This window comes from Pinus tabuliformis, chromosome 3_2 (assembly GCF_031772625.1).
Source record: "Pinus tabuliformis cultivar Carrire ecotype Pingquan chromosome 3_2, CPIR1, whole genome shotgun sequence".
NCBI classification, from domain to species: Eukaryota; Viridiplantae; Streptophyta; class Pinopsida; order Pinales; family Pinaceae; genus Pinus; species Pinus tabuliformis.
This window is the reverse complement of record NC_142302.1, coordinates 899,200,779-899,214,691: the sequence shown is the minus strand read 5'-3', so window position 1 is coordinate 899,214,691 and position 13,913 is coordinate 899,200,779. Positions and strand designations below refer to the sequence as shown.

Genomic DNA, 13,913 nt, shown 5'->3' with positions numbered 1-13,913 from the left:
AGGATTCATTGCAGAGGTTTAACAAAGGTAAAATCCCATTAGTAATGGCACACGCGTTCATTAAAGGACGCACATTCTCTTGGATGTATTGACTGCTGTTTCTAAGAAGAAATTGGGGGTCGAGTTTACCCTCTAAGAGAGGCGTATTAGTCAAGTTTTAGAGGGCGAATCTCTGTGTGTTATTTGCTGAGTGCTTACTTGGTTAATACCTCTTATATGGGTCGAGTTGTTATGGCAGGAAGGGGGCACTTACAGGCTGTAGCTGTCCCTAATTAATAATAACCAGTTAGAGGGGTCCCCTTAGCACAAAAAGAGGAGCACTTTGAAGAAGCAACAGGGGGTCACCAACTGGTATCATTCATATTCCATGAGCTGAGGGTTAGAGCAGGTTTTAGAGGGTCGTGGCAGTCTGAAATAGAGTGAAATCAGCCTATACTCCTCGCTGTTTACAAACAGAACTAAGGTACCTGTTGTGGGAGGTTCATACTTGTGTTTTAGAGCTGGAAAGTGGCAGAGAATAGAGGAACACGACTTTAGTTTAAGTTTGGGTGTGATTTGGACCATCAACAGTCATCTACAGCCACCCATATTTCCAGATTCATACAAACAAAAAGAGGACAGCTTGTAATACACTGGATTATAACAAAGACTTGGCCATTTTCTTTGCGCAAATCTTTGTTGTGTGATGTATTATTGTTGGCTTTTATTTATCATGTATTTGCAATGCCATTACATGTCAAAAACACCACAAATATAAGTTGAAGCCCACAAACAAACAAAAACCAGCAGACAGTCATTCTTTGACAAAATCCCCAAACCAACAATTTTGCAAAAACAATGAGAAGTTGCCAAACCTTGGAGGGATAAGGGATTGGTACACTATATAATATATATTCACGGAGAGCTTAACACCTTGAGTATTAATGCTTCCCTTTGTTCTCTTTAACTGTTTGTACATCAATTGTACCTTTTCTTTTTCCATGTAACCAAGCATCTCAACCTCCAACCTATTGGTAAGGATAGGATATTCTTCAGGGCTCAAGGCCATTCAACATTACAGCAATATACTCTATATGAGCTCAACATGTCACTCGTGGCAAACTTGGGTGGGGAGTATAACAGTCATTGCTCCCAATAATTGACATACATCAATGGTTCTTGTATAAAGGTTAATTACAAAAAACGTGTCCTTTCAAATGAGCTGCTTGGATGTCAAGAAGCTTGCTTGTTTAGAGAAAATTTGAGAACTTTTATAAACAATGCACACGGGAGTTGCTAGCAACATGAGGGAGATTTTTTAGCTTAAATGAGAACCGTTATTGTTATTGTGGCAAAGAAAGAGGGATAATCTTTGTAGTGGAAACGTTCAAGTATAAAAAGAGAATGCCATGATGATAGTAGACACCGAGCAAATTTGTCGTCACTAAGAACACCTATGTCTTCAGGAAAAAAGTGTTAGATAATCACTTATTGCCCCTTCATTTAGTGCCTTGGATGTCTGGTTTGCATGAGTTGAGCATGTTGGTACCATTGTGATCAATAGGTAAGAAGGGAAGATTTTGTAAAGAAATGTTTTAGTTTTCATTAAAAAAGATCATGTTCCAAAGCATATAATTTTATTGATTTAAAGCCGTTTTCTTAAAATTACATGTAGGCTGATTCATAGGCTTTATTAAAGGGTTTTTTAATAAAGCCCAAAAGGTTACACCTTTTTCAGTGAAAAAATTGAATATTTTATTTTACAAAGTGAGGTTCTTGTCAAGTTTTGCCAAGTCATCGATTTAACTCTTAATTTGGGGTTTGTTGAATTGTTATTGAGTTTGAGAAGAGTGAATTTAGTGTTACTTTATTGTCTAATGATCAAGCATACATTTTTCTGTAAATAGGCCATGAGTTGAATCCCAAGGGGTGAGTGCCAGTAGGTGCCTGGTTCGAATACTAGGGTGAGTGCCAGTTGAGGAGTTTACTAGGGTGCATCCATAAATGTGAGGAAACATCCCTTTGGATTCTTTCAAGGTTTTCCTTGGAAATATATATGCCAGAAGTTAAATAGAGAACTTCATGCTATTGCCTATGTTCACTTGTACAAGTCATTTCAGTGAAGTCTTTGAAATGAGGATTTTCATCTATCCATTTAACCACTAGAAAATTTTCAAACCATAAAACAAAAACCAATAGAATGTGATTATATTTTTCTGCTGAATAAGATTAATCATTGTTTAATTTGGGGTTTTGGACCATCCTTGCAAAAGTTTTGGACTTTGTTAAGCTAACTAACAGACCTAGTTTGTAACACTGGTGCTTATATGGTACACAAGTGTGCTTGGTTGTTGGTGAGTCATGCTAGTTCTCATACAACTTGTTTTGGTCTGTACATTGAAAGGTGCTGATGAGATAAGTTTGTGGGGGTTGCTTCCTCTTGATTTGGGAGTTTGGATTTTGTATTGGCGATGTCTCATTGGCTTTGGTAGATGTTCAAGACATCTATGCTTTCGTCCACAGAAATTTGGCATAGGCTGTTGTTTGATATTTGGATTTTGGGGCTTTATATTTGCTTCCAACTGAACAATTTTCCAATTTGTGTTAATGTTTTCTTTAACCATTTCCTCAAGTAGTTTTTAGATTCAGCTTCAAATCTTGGATGATCTTAAATGCCTAATGCAATTTTTACAGTTTAGCCCCAAATCATCTTTAATAGCATCCTTGCATTCTCTGACTGCCTTTCTGGCAACATCCAACCTTGACTTGACATCTCCTAACATCACATGACTCTCCACCATCAACTTTTCCATGATGTGTGTGGATTCTCCCTATACTGAGGTTTGGCTTCCATTGATTGCATAGATCTCATACTTGGTCAGCTCAATGAAGGTGTGATAGAAGCTTTCAGGAGATAAGGTGCATTGCTTATTGGCTGTTACAATAAATGTTGGACCTTGTGAGTATGTAGGGTGGTGACAAGATCTTGACTTGAAAGCTTCCTTGATCTTGTTACGTATGTTGCATTAATACTTCAAGGGACATTAATCTGTTGATTATTTCAATGGCTGCCACCATTCCTAAGGTTTATAGAATTAGGCAGAATGGGTGGCGATGAGATACCATAGATTAAGATGAGTTGGATAGAAGGTGGACCAACTTGCTGTCCCATGCCATGGTCTTCCTAATGACCATATCAACATTTACAATTTTAAGCTTCTTCTTGTTGATGGCTTTGCTGGCCATCCGGTGGACAATTTAGTTGGCTGTGTTTTGGTATCATTATAGATAATATTGAAATATTAATCATAGCTGTTTCTTGTTCGTCAAAATTCAACTATATAGATTTCACAGACTTGATGCAATTCCTTTGGACAATTTAGTTGGCTGTGTTTTGGTATCATTATAGATAATATTGAAATATTAATCATAGCTGTTGATTGTTCGTCAAAATTCAACTATATAGATTTCACAGACTTTGGCAATTCCTTTTTTTTTTTGCTGCTTTTAACAAGAGTTTTAGTTTCAGTTACCTCATAGTTTTACATTTCAAGGAATTGTCTGTGTATCAATAAATATTAAATTCATAAAATGTGATCCTATTTTTTACCCTATCCAGAGAGTTTATGTTAGATTGACATGTTCTGAATTTCAAAGTTTTCATCATAACATTGTATTAGAAAGAGGTTTTTATATGATTTTTTAGTCAAGCTTTCAAGGATTGGTATGTACTGATAACACAAAATTCTTATGTTTGTATTTATTTTATATAGTTGTTGATATGTCTGTTCTTTCTCGACCTTTTTCAAGTTTAAATGAATTGCATTTAAAACTTTTAAAATAAAATTATTCTGTATTCATAAGCAAGATTTGAACTTTCACTTAATTGACTTGTATGTCTTCCATTCATGGTGTTGTCCTATAAGTTTTGTGTGCAATGGACATGCCATGCCTGGTGTTAAATGCTTTTGTTTTTATTTTGTACGATTGACGTGTTTGAAAATTGAATTACTTCCCAAAATTAGCATTGCAAGGCTAAATTTTTCCTTCTTCTTTTGGCTGGCAGGTCCACATAATTGAAAAGTTCAGTGAGGATGATTTTGCACAAAGCTATACTTAATAGTTTTAAATGAAAAGTCACTTGGGTGACAATGGGGAAAGGTCAGTTAGAACTTAGAAGTACTTATGAAAGTTTGAAATGGAGAAAAGATCTTATCATTTTGTCTTCTGTTTTGGATTTGTTTCACCATGCAAGCTTTAGTTAGAACTTGCAGATCAGGGAAAGTATAATGTCTTCCAAGGAAACTGTAGATGCTCATCACAACATACTTGTATTGTACTATTTAGCCAAAGTAATTGTCATGTTTGATAAAGTAGACATTTAACTATGGTAATGCTATGTAACTTTGTAGATTAAATAAGAACTTTCTTAAGTTGCTGTCATTTAATATTCATTAAGTCGTACTTAATACTTTGGTTTAGGGGAATATGAAACAAATAGTAACTCATTGAGGCTTGATTCTTATGTATTTTGGAATATACGTCAAATTCAAATGCCTGTCTCTCAATTATTGGTTAAAGATTCATGGAGGACAATTCAAAAGTCATGGTGAAGAAGCTGAAATGAGGCAGAATTCCAAGGAGAAAATTTGAAGTTCTAGTAGAGATGTTGAGATAAATGCACATCGAATTCTCGGAGAGTTTAATATAGAATTTAAGGTATTGAAGCATGAACTGAGGAAGCTAGCAGGTGCAATTTCTGCAACAAAATCTATTCTTACATCTCAAGGGCAATGGAATTTGGGTACACATGCCTTGGTAGAAGATTTTGAACAACAACAGATATTGGGTGCACATCTAGAAGTATAAATTTTTAGAGTGGTAGAATCTTTTCACACATCTTGAGGTCAGAGTCTAGGCGAGGAAACAAATTCTCAACACCAATATATGGGTGTCTATGTTGAGACAACAAATTATCCACAATAGAATCTGGGAATTCACATCGAGGTATCAAATTTTAAAGCCACAAAATCTAGGCATGATTTTTGAGGTGTGAATAATTGAGTTGTTATGAATTCGTTAACATATGTGTGAGTCTTGAGGCAACAAAAATTTGCACAAATTTTGCTACAGGCATGAACAAAAATTCTGCTACAGACATGAGCCCTGAAATTGGTTTTCAATAATTAATTTTAATTTACAACAAAAACTTCACAAAAACTTGTACTTTTTGTGTTCAATTTGTTTGTCACCTAGAAATCTTAGCACAAAATTCAAGATGTTGAATGACAAATTTTGTAGAAGTTATTAGGGCAAGTATGAATACAATGTGGGAGTGCAATTGCAATTCTTAGAGAATGTTGAAAATAGCTTAATGAAAGAAAGAAACCTACAGTGGTAGAGAATTTTGAGCAATGAAATTTGAACATCTCGTGGGAGGATATTTTGAGCGATAGAATTTGGCCATGTGTCTTGAGGTAGAAGATTTTGAGCAACAAAACTTGGGCATTTGTCATGAAGTAGCAGATTCAACATTATAGAATATATGCACATCTCAAGGAAACAAATTCTCCATGATAGAATTTGTGTGTGCATCTTGAGGCAACAAATTGTCAACAAAATATGGACATGATTAAGAGGTGTCAAATTAACAACATAACTGGTATGATTTTTCTAGTCATGCTTTATTAACAAACATGTTGACAAATCTATGGAAATTGAGGCAATGAAATCTTGTACAAATCCCAAATATGAGCTGCAGAAGAATTCAATGAGTACAATTTTTCTTTCTATTGGTGAGAATCTTCAGATTGGGTTGATACCAGGTATATATTCTAACACACCCCCCTCCTAAGCCACCACATGACAAGTTAGAAGGAGGTGGTTACTATGCTGACCCAGTGTTTTAAAAAACAGCCTGTTTAACCGGTAACCGGTCAAACCGGCTTAAAAACCCAGTTTACCTCCTCATGTCACCTTTTTTTTGCCCTAACTGGTCAAACCGGCCGGTTTATTGCTAGGGCAACTATATAACCCCCACAAAATGCATTTTTGTGAGTTTTGTAGCTGGTTTAAGGGAAATTTGGGGTTGTTTTCCTCCAAAAATAGTCCCTCCAAGAAAAACATGCCTACCCTCTCATTTTCTTGACACATCTCAACCTTAACAATGTTGGCAATTAATGGTAACTTTAAATTCTTAAAGTAGAAGGATGAAAATTAAAAGAAATGCCACTTTTACTTAAATTTTTAACATTACCATGAAATGACTCAGGATGTTTGAGAGTGGTTTCAACCTCGTTGGATTTCATATGCAGAAACTAGAATTTTAGATTTCACTCAAAATTCAGCAGACTTAATGGTTTTCAGGATTTCATGGTTTGGGGGTTTGCAATGTTTCCATTTGATTCTATCATGCGTGAGGGTATGAGATTGGCATTTGATCAAGAGCATGAATCCTTTTAAGAACCTTGATCGTGGTGGCATTGATTGTTGAACTTTGTTGATGTTGGTGGTACTGATTGTTGAACTCCTCTACCATGGCCTTGGTAAAAATAATATAAATAATAATAGACATGAACAATGATTAGTTAACTAATAATTAGTAGTGAAGAGGCATGTCTCTACTGACATGACCGTTCGTGAAAGGGTACTTGCTTGGCTATACATACATGACCCTCACTTTCAATTGTAACATCATTCTCATTCATATATTTGTATCTCAATGGAGATCTACATATTCTAAGTCTTCTGGAGTATTTGACGTAAGGTACGAACTTTGTTCGTTCCAAAGACTCAAAAGTTTGTTCTATTACGTATGCAGTTTTTAGTAATACGTGTGCAATTAATGATTGACTGTTTATATCCGAGGAAAAAAATGATTGATTGTTTATATCATAACCTGTTATTTGTGTTGGTCTAAAAACCTCAAATCAGACCTGTGGCTTTGTTGCATTGTTCTAGATTAATTTGGAACTTGAAAAAGGGATATTTTGGAGTAGGGTTAAAGTAGATTTGAAGGACTTATTTCTTTGAGGCCACCTGTAGCAGACTTAAGTTGATTTGGAGGCAGTCACTTTTGGAGACTTTGAAAGCAGTTCTTTTAGCAGACCTTGACCTGATTTGAAAACAGATATTGAACTAATTCTTGATGAGGCTCGAAAGTAATCTAGTAAAAGTAGACCTTGAAGTATTTTTGTAACTGATGTTGACATCATTCTTGGAGTTGATCATTGAAGTCATTCTTGAAGCTATGTAGAAATATTTTTGGAGCATCCTGAGAAGAGTTATTTGGAACAACCCTTGAAGACCCTTTAAGCAGCCCTATTGAAGACTTTTGGAGGAAGTTTTTGAAGCATTCTTAAAGCCTTTTGAAGCAGATCTGGAACAAAGCATGGAGAGTAGTTTGAGCAGATCTTGAAGGCTTTGTAAGCAACATTTGAAGCAATCATTGAAGAAGCTTTGAGCAGATTCTTGATCAGATTTTGAAGAGTGAAGAAATGTCTTTTTGAACCAGACCTTGAAGAAGTGAAGAAATGTTTTTGGGTAGATCTTTGACTTGATCTTGAAGAGTGAAGAAGTGTCCTTGCAACTATTAAAAAGATCTTAGAACACATTTGAGATACCTTAAAGAAAAAACTTTGAAAGGCTGGAGCGTGATAGAGGATTGGAATCCTTATACAAGGTTGGAGACTTGTGAGAGACCAGGGTGGGCACTGGATTATAGTTGAGGATTGGAGTCCTCATACAAGGTTGGAGCCTTGTGAGAGACTAGGTCAGAGCTTGGATTGATATTTGAGGATTGGAGTTCTTACTCAAGGTTGGAGCCTTGAAGAAGTTAGATTTTTGTTGTACAGGTTGAAGCCTAATTGTTTGTAAGAGGATTGGAATCCTCACTATTTTGTATTAATATTTTTTTTCTTCTTATTCTACATTTTGTGTTCTAGTTTAACTAGTGATCTTAACTGGCATAATATAACAATTGTAAAGACATACTGATTCACCCCCCCCTTCCAGTATTTCCAACATTGGCTAAGTCTTTTATAGATTAGGAAAATCACCTCTGAACCCCACTTCACGGACTGAACAACAATTTAATCAATTTTTTAATGATGGGAAAAACCCTCCCTAAACTTTTAACATCTTGCTATAAAAGCAACCAATCTAAAATTTGCATTTTTCTCAAACAATATGTCGTAATATAGAGTGCCTTGGATATATTGAAGCATATGGTTTGCTGCATTCCGATGTAACATGTGTTTGGGTTGGTATTGTTAAATGTATTATGTTCTACGCGTGCTGCCTATAATACAAAACATCTATAGAGAGTTCTATTGTCCTTTGTGGGGTTTTGTCTATAGAGAGTTCCATCATCTACCTTTGATTCAATCACATTGGATACCAAACTTACCTCCATTGGAGTTGCACATGGGTTTCAATCAATGTTGCACGACTCATACTTGGAAAATACTTGGCTAGCATATCACTCGTTGGTTCGGTTAAAACTCGGGAGAGACTTGACAAATAGCAAAAAACTAAAAAATATCTCATTTTTTGCATGAACGATAAATTAATTGCATTTCCAACAGATATAAGTTATGGCCTGGACAGGGGCTTGTTGCAGCTCTTTGTGGCCATAATGTTGGCAATATTGTCATTGATGGCAAATGAGCAACAAGCAAAGGAGCAACAAGCACAAGGAGCAACAAGCAAAGGATCAACTTGCACAAGGAGCAACACAAGAGCAGTAGCAAGGGAATTGTGATATGCTTGGATAATGTTGCAGAAATTGCTATATTGAAGAATTTGTTGTGATGTGAAATTGTTGATTAAATTGAATTGTTGTGATGCAAAGGCATTTACTGATGATGATGTAGATTGTATATGTTTGGTTAGAGAAGAATTAGGTGGAGAGCATACAGGCAAAGAATCATGTTTAGAGCCACGTTCATCTGAGTTCACCATACTGAAAATCAGAACTCCAACCCGCACAATCATTCGAAGAATGAGGAGACATAAATCATTAGAATCGGCAAGAGGAATCGAAAAAATTGGCTCCACAAGCTCTTGTTATTTAAGATCTCCTTTTGTAAACAACCTTTAATTTATCCTTGTGCCTTCTTTATAAAACAAAGAGAGTAGAAGCTAATGAGCATTTTTTTGACCTGGTTGAACGCATTTTTGTTCAATGGGGAGCTCTGAATGCGTTGATAATATTCAGATTATGCATTACAAATATTGAACCTGTCTACAGAAGCAACAGATACTTTGGAAACGTTATAATATTGGCAATAATGATGCATTGGTGGTTGGGTTAATTCAATGGCAGTAGGCGTTACACAGTTCGAATAAGTGACAAGCGTTATGTTGTGGAAACTTTGGCATGTACTATTAAATATTGGCAGGTCGACAAGAGGATACAATGGCAGAATATGGGCATTACATTTACAATCATGTGATTTTCATATTGGTAACGGTCCTTTGAATACCAATGTGGCAACATTCATTCATTTCATATTACGATATCTTTATGCAACATATTACGGGAATGTTAAATTCATGAAATAAAAACATTGGGAGATCATTAACAGACGTTATATGCCAGCGAGGATATGCCAACAAACCTTAAATTCCTGCAAAGAGATGCTAGAGGCTTGCCCAGAAAATGATGATAGACATTGAGCGTTGAAATTAGGGTTCTATGCCCTAATTTCATATTCATGCAGAAATGGCAGTGGTGGCAGCGTTAAACAATGATAATGGATTATGTTCATGCAGAGAGGTTATGCCGTTGAAAGAGAAGCTGGCCTACTGCTGCTCAACATCATAATTGGACGCGAATTATTGGGCTTGACTGATAATTGAATTGGACACCAACTGTGTCTTCCTTTTATGTCAAAGTTGGTAGGGTTTTGATCAACGTTCATTTTTTTTCTTTTACTGTTGCTATGACAATTGGACCGGTCAAGTTGGATATAGGGCTCTTGTCACACCAACCTACTAGTCATAAATTAAACACTCTCCATGTCACCATGAAAAAAATGTCAAATGTTCCTTACATCTACCCATGGGAGTATGTAAATCATCATGGCATATGTTGAAAAAACAGTGCAAATCCACATTCACAAATTCATGCCACAATATCATTTCATCAACATCCGATTTGAAGTCATAATTTGGCAGTCAAAACAGAATATAGTTGTACGTTCAACCGACGAACAAAGTTTGTGAAGGTTGATGTGGAGGGTATATATACTTGTAGGCGAATTCAAAGCAATCTTTACAGCGAAAAGGAAATGTTATCATTTGGCGACAATATTGATACATAAATGAATATGTTGGCATATCAAATTCCGCATGGCTTCCATACAAACCTCCTAGTTCTCACGCCTGTTGTTTACAAAGCAAAGTGTGTAAATTATGGGATCTATCATCACAATAAGCACATCAAATTGTGATCTTAGAGATTTAGATAGTGGTTACCGACTCTTTATCCATCGATATAGAAATCGTGCTGAATGGAAGCCCGAATCCGTTAATGAAAAGAGGTGGAGGAGGCTGGTTTAAGTTCACAGGATGAGAGTTCATTTTCTCATAAGATTCTTTACAAATGGAAGTCGAACTATTTTGTAAATGATAAAGAATGTTATATAGCAAAACTGGGTGTATTTGTCTTTTTTTTCTTACAATTTTGGGACAGGTGAACCGAAATTGTTGTTGAAAATAGCAACAAGAAATGCTAAATATAGAAGTGCTAAAAATAGCATGCTATAAATAGCATTTCGGGATACATTCCAATTTTAGTTAGTCCCTGAACTAAAATTGAGAGTTAAAATTTGAATTTGATCTTAGCAGTTGTTTGAAAAATAATTAATTAATTCATCTTGAGTTAATTAGTTGGAGAGAATCAAACATGAAGTCTATGTGAAGACATGCAACAATTATCCCTTTGATTGAGGAAGTTATCCCTTAATTAAGGAGATCAGGATGAGTTGTACTTTGAGTTGTAATTAGTTAGCTCAATTAACTGAGTTAAGTCTAGTTAGATTAGTTCCAACAGTTTGTGGAACTGATTGTGAGTTCAGTTAATTAATGCATGCATGCATGTAACTAGTGTATTTTAGATAACTGAATATTCTCTCATAAATAACTCATGCATGTTAGTTCAGTCAGAGACCCAATTGAGATCAGAGGATGGGACAGTGTACTATCAGTTGTAGGAATATTCCCTTGAAGATATCTCTTGCATGCAGAAAGAATTCATTCTTTGAGGATTGCGCAGTTATTTCTGAGTTTGGTGAGTTGTGTGAGAGGTGAATTCACACAGGTGGCAGCCAGAGGACCCAGGAGAAACTGTGCAAGGAAATAGGAGGCTTGGAGGATTGAAGGAAGGCATATGTTGTGTCTATTCAATCTATGAGCAACATTGAGGGATTGTACTGAGAGCTGGATAGCTTGAGAGCTAAAGCTTTGTGTAATCCTGATATATTTCCACTTGTATGATAATACAGATAACGGGTTTTTTAGCTGAGGCTTTCCCTAGAGTATTCTTCTGTGTTCATGTGTGATTGTTTCTTCTTCATCTGTTATATGTGTTCTATTTGATCTTGCTCAAAATCGATTAAGCTTCCGCAAGTTTGTTTGTAGAAGTAGATCAAGTATTTTGCTTTAGTATATTGCATTATCAAGTGATGTACAGTGAGAATTTCTACATGGTATCGGATCAAAGGTGATCAAAGCGGAGAACAGTATACAAAGAAGGGAGAAGTTCGAAGTTCTTGTTTAAATTAATCAAATTCTTATCACATCTCAAATTTCACCAATAGCGTTCAACGGTTTGAGACTCGAGTATGCCCTGGATGGCAGCTCGAATTATATAGCCTAGAAGGATTGCATGGAAGCGGTATTAGAGGACAACGGTTTGAAGGACTTCATTGATCAAGAAGTCCCCAAGCCAGCAGCTGCTAATGCCCAAGAATTGGCGGAATGGAAGAAATGTGTGGCTAGAGCGAGGAGGATTCTTCTAGAGGGAGTTTGAGACCACATTGTCTTGAGTCTCCATGGGAAGGAGACATCGTTTTCAATGTGAAAAACATTGAAGGATCTATATCAGAACAACAACGATTAGAGGACGCTGGCGCTGAAAGACAAGCTTCGGAAAATCAAGTGTGAAAAGGGCGACACGATCTCTACATATCTGAACAAGCTCACCACTTGCAGGGATGAGCTTGGAAGTGTAGGAATCACGACAGTCGATGATGACATGGTGAGTCTTACTCTTCTCGGTCTTCTTAAGAGCTAGCATAGCTACCAAGACTCAGTAAATGGAAGAGAGAAATTGCCAGATTGGGAACCACTGTGGTCGGATCTAATGCAGGAGGAGATAAGGAGAAGCACCAGGGATGGATCTTCATCAAAGCATGATGATGAAGCAAATGTAGCCTTAGTGAGTAAGGCGAGGAAAGGGAAAGGGAAGGCTTCCCATTCCAAATCGAGTTCTTTCCATGGTGGGAAGAAGATTGACAAATCGAAAGTGTGATGCTTTCATTGTCATGAGGTGGGCCATTATGCTACGAATTGTCCACAAAACAAATGCAAGAAGGGATCCTCAAAAGGATCAGAGGGTGAGACACTGGCCTCACAGTTCGAATTGGATTTCACCCTCATCGCATGCATGGTTTCATCGATGGTGGGTTGTGTTTGGTACCTGGACAGTGGAGCCTCATTCCACATGATTGGCGACAAGAGTTTATTCAGTACCTTGGAGGAGAAGGACCTCTAGATGCACATAGAGATGGGCGATGATGGAAAGTACCGTGTTTCAGGTGAAGGCACGGTTGTGTTTCAGAGGGATCATGGAGCTCCTCTCACCCTGACTGATGTAAATTATGTGCCTAGACTGAAGAAGAATTTGGTCTCTGTTGCTATGTTGGAAGACAAAGGCCATGATGTAGTCTTTAGTAAAGGAAAGGCATTCTTGAGGCACATCGGCACTAGACAGACCAAGAGGAATGGGATTTGAGTAAAGACTCTCTACAAGCTGGAGGTAGATGATTGTGTTGCATTGAGTTCCAAAGCATAGTTGGTGCAAAGCCAAGATATTGGCGAGCTATGGCATAGAAGATTGGGCCACTTGCACCATGGGGTCTTGAAGATCATGCAACATATTTCTACTGGACTTCCCAAGGGTAAACTGGAGCAAGTGGATACATGCAAAGGTTGTACCTTGGGTAAGTATGCAAAATCTTCCTTTCAGGATCGAGACAGTCGAGCTAGAGCAATCCTGAAGCGAGTTCATATAGATGTGTGTGGACCATTCTCGATAGCCTCCACCGCTAAACAAAGGTACTATGTTATTTTTATTGATGATTTTTTTCGTAGATATTGGATCTACTTCATGCAGAAGAAGGATCAAACCTTCTCAAGGTTTTGTGAGTTCAAAGCCTTGGTTGAGAAAGAATCTGGAAAGAAAATAAGGGCCTTGCGAAGCGACAATGGTGGAGAGTATGTCTCTCAACAGTTTAAGGACTTCTGTGCAGCAGAAGGAATTAAATGGGAGTTGACGACACCCCATAACCCATAGCAGAATGGGGTGGCTGAAAGGAAGAACATAACGATTGTGGGAGTAGCTCGAGTGATGCTGCATGACCAAGGCCTACCACTTCATTTGTGGGTTGAGGCATGCAATACAACAATATACTTGCAGAATAGAAGCCCGCATCGTATACTGGGGATGAAGACACCAGTGGAGGCCTTCTCTGGGAAGAGACCAGATGTGAGTCACTTCAGGATCTTTGGATCATCGGTTTATTGCCATGTGACCAAAGATGCCCGGAAGAAGCTAGAGCCAACAACTGAGTTGGGGATACTTGTGGGGTACACTGATACACCCCACAACTATCAGGTGTTCTTGCCTACCAGTCAGAGGACAGTGGTAC

At 37.2% G+C, this 13,913-nt stretch overlaps 1 protein-coding gene across 1 annotated transcript in view; it reads left to right on the top strand.

Moving 5' to 3' along the window:
* LOC149183518 (P-loop containing nucleoside triphosphate hydrolases superfamily protein) overlaps positions 1 to 13,913 on the top strand; it is a 112,152-nt gene that overhangs the window by 10,822 nt on the left and 87,417 nt on the right. Inside the window, exon 2 of the mRNA XM_089417164.1 lies at positions 4,046 to 4,140. The gene's annotated coding sequence lies outside the window, so the exon portion shown is untranslated. The remainder of the gene's footprint in view (positions 1 to 4,045; positions 4,141 to 13,913) is intronic.